This window comes from Fukomys damarensis, unplaced genomic scaffold (genome assembly GCF_012274545.1).
Source record: "Fukomys damarensis isolate Sample0158 unplaced genomic scaffold, DMR_v1.0_HiC HiC_scaffold_14, whole genome shotgun sequence".
Lineage (NCBI taxonomy): Eukaryota > Metazoa > Chordata > Mammalia > Rodentia > Bathyergidae > Fukomys > Fukomys damarensis.
Genome location: NW_022900926.1, coordinates 19,786,427 through 19,796,062, shown reverse-complemented (window position 1 = coordinate 19,796,062; position 9,636 = coordinate 19,786,427). Strand labels below are relative to the sequence as shown.

At 38.1% G+C, this 9,636-nt stretch overlaps 1 pseudogene; it reads right to left on the bottom strand.

Moving 5' to 3' along the window:
• The window catches only part of LOC104863972, a 47,927-nt pseudogene extending 39,126 nt beyond the window's left edge, over positions 1-8,801 (bottom strand).
• Between the last annotated feature and the right edge of the window lie 835 nt (positions 8,802-9,636).

Below are 9,636 nucleotides of genomic sequence, written 5' to 3'. Positions count from 1 at the left end.
ATATATATATATATATACATCTGTATGATATATAAAGGATTTATACCATATAAATTACCCTGAATTGCTTCAGCTATGACTTTTGCCTCCACATGTGCAGAGCCCTGCCCCAGACAACTAGACATTCATTCCATCTTTCCAGAGCAGCAGCTTGACAAAACATGGGATTGCCAACCCTGAAGCTGGACCCTTGCCCAGAGTGGTGAGGAGTGGCACCCAGGCCATGTGTGACTCCTATTAGTTGTCCAGCTGGTGTATTTGGTGCACCACCACTGGTAAGTATGCCATACACAACAGGTAGAAGCATAGTGCTCATTTTAAGCTCAGATAGAAATACACGGCAGTAGAAATAATGGTTGATAGACAGAAATAGTCATACTTGGCAGTTTAAGAAGTCCTATTCTAAAAGCTTCTGCGAGATGTCGACAATGGGAAATAAATAGATACCCTTTATGATAATAAAAATGTGCACAACAGTGTGCTTTTGAATGAACACAGTGAGGGACTGAAGTGGACAATATGTGACCATGGTTTTTGGCCCACACCATCAGAACTGCTGATAGGGTCAGGCCAGGAGCAAGCATCTGTGCGTTCATGTAAAGGCGTTTGGAATGCAGAGTGTTCCCAACAAATACATTAATAACTTTCAACAACCTTCACTCTGGACATGATCTAATTAATTTTTGAGTCAGGGAAGCAAGATGGTCTGTGGTTTGATATTTTCATTTGAAAGCAAGTGGGAAGACAAAAGCAAATAGGCTTTTTGGCTATGAGAAAATGACTGACCTTCCAAGTAAGGAATTTCAACTGGAGCTTTCAACTTCAGAGGGGAATGAAGCTGGAGAAACTTTTTACAGCAAAAATTTAGGTGGAGAGGGCCTGGGGGTGACAATGTCTCCCACTGCCCTCTGAACCTACCCACCCTTCCCCTTTACAAACATAACTTTTAAGGGCTCAGCTGTCCCTGCAGTGCATCTTAGCAGGGAAACATTACTGTTAGCAGCTTTTCTCTTTTCTTTTTCTTTCCTTCTTTCTTTTCTTTTCCTTTTCTTTTTGAAACATAGGGCCGGCATGCCAGCACATGCTTGAATGCTCTCACAGTTACATATAAACTTTAAGGAGAGGCCCTCTTTCCCCCTAGCCTGACTCATACCCCATGCATCATATAACCAGAGTTTGGAAAGGCTATGAAGAATGTATATGGAAACTGGAGCTATTTTGTTAGATCCTGGGAGTGATAAAAACAGGTGATGTAGTAGAGGTAGGCATGTAAAGTTAGGGGTGCAGGGTAGAGTGGGAAGTGGTCATGAAGGGCACTAGGAAATTCTGTCACATTTTTGAAATTCTTTAGGATATTTAGAATATAGAAACATAGCATTTTGAAGATATAAGAGACCTGAGACACCTGTGCTAAAGAGTAAGAGATGTTAACTGCCAGCTCAAAGTCATACAGTTTAGGAGGAGCTGGGAGGATCTGCAAGACACTAGTTTAGACCACAAAACTCATTTGAAAATCTGATAAGGTCTACAAACATTTCTCCCTGAAAAACAAAACTGCACTTATATTTCCTGTATCATTTTTGAAGGATTTATGCACTCTGTAAGTTAGTCCGTGCAAATGAATGTCAGATGAATTTTCTTCTATACTGGTATAGGTTATTGATTGAGCATCTAAGCAATGTTCAGATAGAGTAAAATTTAAATCCATCCTGCTTTTCACTTACCAGCTGTTTGAGAATAAGCCATGAACTGTCTGTAAACCTGTTTCCTGATATGTTAATAGTTTCAGTATTGCCACTTATTCATAGGTTTCATGAAGATTGAACATGATCATGGGCTTTACAGTTGAGGTTATCATAAGCACACAGGAAAGATAGCATCCTGTTGCTGCTGTTGTTTTGTTGCTTTGTTTTATTATTTCGTTGCCCTTACTCATTGACCTCAAGGCCTCTGTGGTTGGTTGTTGATAGGCTACTCCCAAATTTGTTCCTATTTCTTTCCCTTTTTCTTATTCCAGCTAAAAACTATTTGCTTCTTGGCCATTCTCTTTCACTCAAGGGTCTCTCCATTTCACCACATGAAAGGCAACCTGGGTTAAAATGTCTTGATGAATTTGCTGTGCAGAAATCCATTAGGAGGAAGTGCTAGGAAAATATGATTGCTTGAGAAGAGGGTATGGCTGTGAAGTGCTTCCTCACAGTGGTGGAGATTAAAGAGGAGAGAGAACAAGTGGAAATACCAGGTCTGTGAGCATGGTTTGGAGCCAATGTTAACACTTCTTTTTTCTTTTGTAGTAGGAAGAAGGAATAGCTTTCCTTTTTCTTTTTTTGGTACCAGGGATCAAACTTGGGACCTTGAGCTTGCGAGGCAGACAGTGGAACCACTGGGCTAAATCCCTGGCCCTAGCTTTTCTTAATGTAGATTATTTTTGAAAGGTCTAAACTTTCAGTTTGTAATACTTCTGTTTTTAACATCAAGTTTTTTTGATTGATAGACTACTAGAAACTTCTAACTAATCCTCCTCCACCCACCTCCACGCCCTTCACATCTGTATTGAGAAACAGGAAGATAAACTCAATAGGAGGCAGGATATTAGAAATGTGAGCAGAAAGTACCTGCTGCCACTGCCCTTCCAGTGGCTCAAGTTGTCCAGTTTTTTGAGTGCTGGAACTACTCCTGGGAACAGGTACAGGGGAAATTACGTGACAGTTTGCAAACTGAGTTCAGGAATGCCTTTAAGCTTCTCATCTGCCTGGCCAATTTGGATCAAAAGCCCGATAACCCTTCTTGTATTTTAGGTGCCAATTCAACTCCTACCCCTTTGGATGTTGGACTTTAAGGTTCTTTACCACTGAAACCAGAACTTTAACCACAGTAGCCTTTCAGGAGGGCCAGAATTGCAAGTATGCATTCTCATTAGGCTAACTACGGACTTTAACTTTGCCCACACAAAACTTACATGAGTACAGCCAGGAGTATGCATTTTTGCTCTCTGATGCTTTACATTAGAAATTATCATTCTCTTTTATGTTCTCTTTCCCCACTGACTGGGTATGAATAAAAAGGAAAGACACATGATGATCTTAATGCCTAATTCTTCCTCTTGGATTTGGGTTAGTGGTCATATGTTGGTTTCCTAAAGATCTGAATTTGGGGGACGTGAAAGGAGGCTATTTTGCAGTGGAAGGTAACCAGTTTTAGTCAAGTTGTTTCTGTAATTCTGCTCTGCTCTTAGATTTGGGTTCAAAGCCCTCATTTACTAGGTTCTAGTAGGGAGAACTAAAAAATTACTTACTTCTAGCTTTGATATACCTATTTCTTTTTTTGTTTGTTTGTTTTTGGTACCAGAGATCGAACTTGGGACCTTGTGCTTGCAAGGCAGGTGGCAGAACCACTGAGCTAAATCCCCAGCCAATACCTCTATTTCTTTTTCAGTAGCTGGAGACATAGAGCCATTGATCAAACCTGTGCATATACAGTGTCTGGTACATCACACCTAACTCCTCATTTTGGGACAGACAGTTTTATCTTGGGTAGTGATTAGTTATACTAGAAAATGAGAATATGCCTTTTGGATAATGACTTATTTTGGTACCAGATCGAACTTGGGACCTTGTGCTTGCAAGGCAGGTGGCAGAACCACTGAGCTAAATCCCCAGCCAATACCTCTATTTCTTTTTCAGTAGCTGGAGACATAGAGCCATTGATCAAACCTGTGCATATACAGTGTCTGGTACATCACACCTAACTCCTCATTTTGGGACAGACAGTTTTATCTTGGGTAGTGATTAGTTATACTAGAAAATGAGAATATGCCTTTTGGATAATGACTTAATGTTTAGAGTTAGTGGAGATGGCAGGTATAGGAATTGGAGAGTGTGTATGTTGGATTGTGTTTATATTCTTTGAAGATAATGAACTTACTCTAACTGTTAGAAATATGGTTGAAATTTGTTTTTTCTTTTAAAAAATGTCTCATAAGATAATCAGTAAAGAAGTCAATTAGTCTGGTGAAGTGCTATCTCATCACCTGTGTTATCCAAGCAACTAAGTGACAGACTAATCATCCATGTGTTACTAACTTCAGCAGGTTATTCCTGAAGAAGAGCAGAACTGTGTTCCACAAGGGCAAGAATCTATTCTATGAATTCCTTTCTTCAACTAGTCTGTTCTAGATACTGTTCTGGGTGTTATAGATATAAAGATGATACAATCCAGCATTATAATGCACAGTGAATCTCAGTTGGAATCCAAGAAATCTTAGGGATTGCATGTTCCAGAAATCTTTAATGTTTTTGCTTTTGTGTAACTTTTATAGTCATTTTTAGTAGTTATAAAAGCAAAAGTTTCTACAGCAATAACTCACATTTGAAAAATATATTCCTACATAAAGGATTAAGTTTCTTAGCCTGATGTCTAAGAATATGCTCACATGTTCTCAGTATCCTCAGGAAGTTTCCTGTCATTCAGGGTCCAGATATCAGAGTTATGAGGGCATAAGGATCTGAATTTTCGTCCTCCTTAATCCTTAATGTAGCTTGCATTCTTAGCCCATTCAATCATTTAAACCCATTTGGCTGCAGAATCTTGTTCTGAAGTAAGGTGCTGAGATTAGATGAGCTCAGAATCTCTTCCAGCTTTAACAGTTTATGCTCTGTGACTTTCTCTATAGCTGGAATTGGATTCTGGATTTCTTTGTAATTTCTAGTTCAGAGGAGAAAGCACCAGCTGGACATCAGATTTGTTCTAATTTTGCCTTTAGAAATGGTTGTTAGGAAAACACTGATGAAATCATTTTCCTTTCTTGGGTCTTAGGCTCTTCATTTAAGACATAGGAATGATAGCAGAAAGCAACATCAACAGTGTAAAAAACCAAATGAAGATGAGTGGTAGCATACATCTGAAAAAGCTTTGCAATACAGCAGCATTGTTATAATGACGATGAATACTGTGGTGACCATTTCTCTCTCTGGGAGGACCTGGGCTATGTAGCGATGACAAATAACCCTAAAGATTCATTTGTGTTAAGTCAAAGGAGTTTGGCAGGGGGCTGTCTCTGTTCATCACAATCACTGAAGGACCCAGTCTGCCAACTCCATCTAGACTCATGCTCCCAATAAAACTGGAGCAGGGAGGAGGAGCCACAGCAAGCTGAATGTTGTCTCTGAATCATATTCCCTTGGCTAATACAGGTCATATGATTATGCCTAAGTTTGCAAGGGGTAGGGTGGAGTGGAGAAGAGCAATTCTAGTTTTGACAAAAAAGCACATATCCCTAATATTTGTTAAAGTAGTTCTCCACTAATGTAGCATCCTTAGCGTGTTCATTTAAAATTTGGAGACTGAAATACAAATTATAATTCCAAGAATGTAAAGATCATTCTAAAATGCAAAATAATCAACAAAATCAAGTTGCTTTTGGATTTCTCAGAAGAGGAAGTTTTCCTGGAGAGGGAGAAGGAAGAGAAGGAGGACATTTGGCAGTTGTTGATTGGTGGGTTGCCCATAATGAAAAAGTTGGCAGGTAATCATTCTTAGCAGTAAGGATGTGCAAACTGAATGGAGCAAAATTAAGTGGGGCCAAAGTTCATGTATCTTGAAAGAACATAGGTAGAGCAGTGATCAAAAGAACAAGTGGTTTATGGCAGAACTTCTTAGGTATGACTCCGAAGTCAAAGTCATTTTTGTGTTTAATGTAGAGGATCCTACCTAGGGAAACAGATTTGAAATGAAAGAAAGGTGTTCAAATTGGAAGAGATTGCACAAGCAGTAAGAAAGCCTTTGGAGAAAGGACAATTTATATTTGAATTTCCACTTCAGTCATACGTGTTGGTCCTGTCGGTGGCATACCTTTCTGTTTATATTTGCTGAGATTATCGCTGCGCAGTTCACTTTAACCCTGCACAGTAAAATTCTGAAAGAGAAATTGTGTCAAAATATATATAATTAGTCAATTACAAGACTCATAGAAGTAAAAACTTTGCTTTTATGTACTGTCCCATCATTGGTCCAGGACAAGTGTCCTAAGTAGAGTGGTTTTATTGTTTCTTTGAATATAATCTTCTTAGAATGACATCATGATTTAGGGTAAAATGTTAACTTTAAAATCACTGAAAACATTCAGATTTAAATATAAAACTGTATTCATTTTGCAGAATATAACCATATATACATGGATACATATGATTGTATGTTACATATATGTATATTAGCTTTTCATTGCTAATTGACTGGTCATGTTTGCGTTGACCTCTGCTTAGATTATTTTTAACTATTGCCCTTTATAATGGTATATTTAGCAAACTTACTACCATACAACTAAAGGTGAAAGGAAGATAAATTACTTAAGTGCAATGTAAATATTTTGAAATTGCTGTTCACAATTTGGTGGCAGCAAAAATTAAAAGGGAAAGATAACTTGATATTTCAAAAAAATGATTTGGTGGTACTTAACTTTCTAAAAGATACTGGAGTGCAAGTAGAAACGAACTGAGTATGGAGAAGGAACAGCTTAAAAAACCTGACTCACAAGTCTACTCATGTCATTTGACATCACAGTTCATTTCATAAATCACTTTCATGCTTGGGAAATGCAGTCTATACCTAAATAATGTTGAAGCTAATAGAAGCAGTAGTAAGTTGCTGTTCTTGCTGGCACCAGTTTCTCTGCTGAAAGGCTGTTATGCAATGTTTTTGCAATAAAGAACTGGAATTAATGATTAAGAATGTTCTCCAGCTGTGTGTCTAAGGTTGAATATGGCCTTAGATTTCAAGTCCATCCACAGAATCATCATAATGAAACACCAAGCAAAATACAGACTCTAACAATATGACCAAGAGTAACTAATAGCATCATAGAAAACAAAGTCAATTGAGAAAAAAAAGCTGTATAACCATAGAAAGGAAGATATTCAGCTATCCTCTCCCTTCTGTGGGCTGTCACAAAGTTGTCATCTTGGGGGATTATATTTACTTTACGATTCCTGATATATTCACGGTGGCTGCATTTGTTATGGGCCTATCGCCATTGAATAGCATTATAATGTTTGCTAAATGTACCATGCTTAGAAGGACAGTGACATTTTCATGAAAGGAGTGAAATGTTTGGAGAACCGGGCAGTTCTTCTCTATATTGCATGGCCTCTATGTGTGTGTGTGCACGTGTGCGTGTGTGCACATGTGTTCATGGCTACCATAGTAATTAATTTGGCAAAGGTATGAAAGACTCAGAGTGACTACAGGACTGGAAGGGTCAAGATGATGGCTGAGGGATGGGCCTTTTTTTGCCTGGAGCCTGAGAAGGTAGAAGATCATTATCTGGCAAGTTCTAGACATGAATTCAGGTTATTATATAATTTGTTTTCAAAACTTTCTTGTGGGGTGAGGAGGTTGCAGCCATTCATGGCCCCTCTGGCACCTGAGGGCTTGACATCCTCTGTAGTGTGGCAGGCTTATCAGGCTGGCCAACCTTGTAGATCCTGTCATGCATAACATATTTTCTTCTCTCTCACTTTTGTTGTTTACTTGGCAAAAGGCACTCCACCCTTACTGCAAGTTTTGACACTCTCTCTGATCTACTTAATGGCTACTCTACCTTGACTTTCAATTTCATTAAATCCTATTATAATCATTTTCTTATAACAAATCATCTTTAACAAAAATCTCAGCTCCCATGGGTGTAGTGTTATGCTGTAAAAAACAAACAAACAAACAAACAAAACAAAAATGCACACACACACAAAACCAGAAGAATCCTACTGTAATTGTAGTATCTATTGGATATGCTTGAAAGTAAGATCAGTATAAAGGCCCTATCCACTTAGCACTCAATTCTGCTAGTAACAGAGGAAAAAATTATTCTAAGTCACTCAAATATGGCTTGATCTGTAAACCAGTGGCCATAATTCTATAATTTTAAATCAATATAATATCATATTAAAGTATTTTCTCTGGAAAAGCATTTCAGAAGCAAGGACTCGAATTACTAATTATTACCATTATAATGATTAATGTAGAGAGGAATCTTCTTCACTAATATATAACAAGAATATGTTGCATTGGAAGGTCTTTGTTTGCTTTGTTTCTTTTAATGATCTTGCTGTATTGACTAATCCATAAGTAAGTTTCAAATTTTTTGGGGAAAATTGGCATAATGTTTCTACCTTTTCTGCCTTCATTATTTTGGGCAACATTTATACATGTAGCTTGGGATACTGCTCTCAAGTTCCATTAATTTAGTTTCTATTCCACATAGTTTGCTACTAAGTTAGGGTAGCCTCATTTTGAGAAAGATTATCAGGATCACAGGTGAAGAATGGTTGTCTGAGGACAGTAACAGATTTTGTCAGCAGTGTCGTTTCAGTGTTAGACATGCCAGTGGATTATTCCAACTGATAGTCTTAGATCCATTTTGGGTAGTGATGGCCCTTTGTACCTTAGTGAGTGGGAGGATGTCTCTAGTTAATGAAGTTGCACCACAACGATTGTTTCATTCCACATATAACCAGAGAGTTATTCTACTTCTCTTATTTTTCCACTGTGCTAGGAAATGCCTAACTAAATAACTATGACCAATCAGAGTGAACAAATTTCTTCTTTCTTTTTTGAGTCTTTAACTCCAACCAGTAGGTTAATAAAATCTTACCTAGTCTGGAGATGAGCATATGCCATACCTTATTTTTTTTTGAGGAAGAGCAAAATTACTGATGACTCTGGTCATCATACACAGCAGCCAGAATTTTTGCTATATCCCGGGAGAGGTGGAGTTTTCTGCTTTCATAATGCAGCTTTGGTTGGCCCATCTTTCCAGGCAAGGGTAATGCAAACTGGAATTGGTCACAGAGGCACTGGCAGCTGGCTTAACCTGTTTATATAAAGACGGAACACAGCCACTGATTAAGAGAGCCACCTCCTACTGGTTAGTTTGGAGCGCAGCCCAGAATTTTCCATGGTGATAGCTTTTAAAAGTTGGGTCAGCATCTCAATAAAAGATAAGGACATACAAGAAAACCCTTGTAGTTTTCCTGTCTTCAGAACACCCACTGTTCAGCAAGGATCAGAATAGATATATTTGACCAATGAAATGCTTCTGCTAGGTTTATCTCCATGAAAGGATCACACTTCCTGGAGTGATCTTCCATGCTGAGGATAAATGGGTCAGTTTGAGCCAAGCTTAGTATTTAGAAATTGAGCAATGACTCTTCAGTTCTGAGACCCTCCAGGTTGGACCAGTCAGTGGTAAGATCTATTTGGTGAGAGGACATAACATAAAGAGGATATTTTAAAATGGTAAGGACAATGTTATCAATAAGGTGAGACTTCTGTTTCTAAGTTTAAGTTGGGGAAGAAATTTAAGAAAAACAAAGAGGGGTGGACAAGAAGGTGAGTGGAGGAACAAGGACCTGATCAAAGAATTCTAGGGAAAATCAGTGGAGGAACTAGACAGCTTCCATGGTCCCATGGATTTCACCACCATGAAACTATATCTAATGAAATCCTTTCTAAAGAAAGCAGCACTAATGAAATATTCTTCAAAGAACAGTATTTCTGTTAAAAGGTTAAAAAATGATCTTTAGATCTTGGTTATGAATGCAAAAGAATCTTTACACTAGATTGGAATTTGATTCTATTTATTTT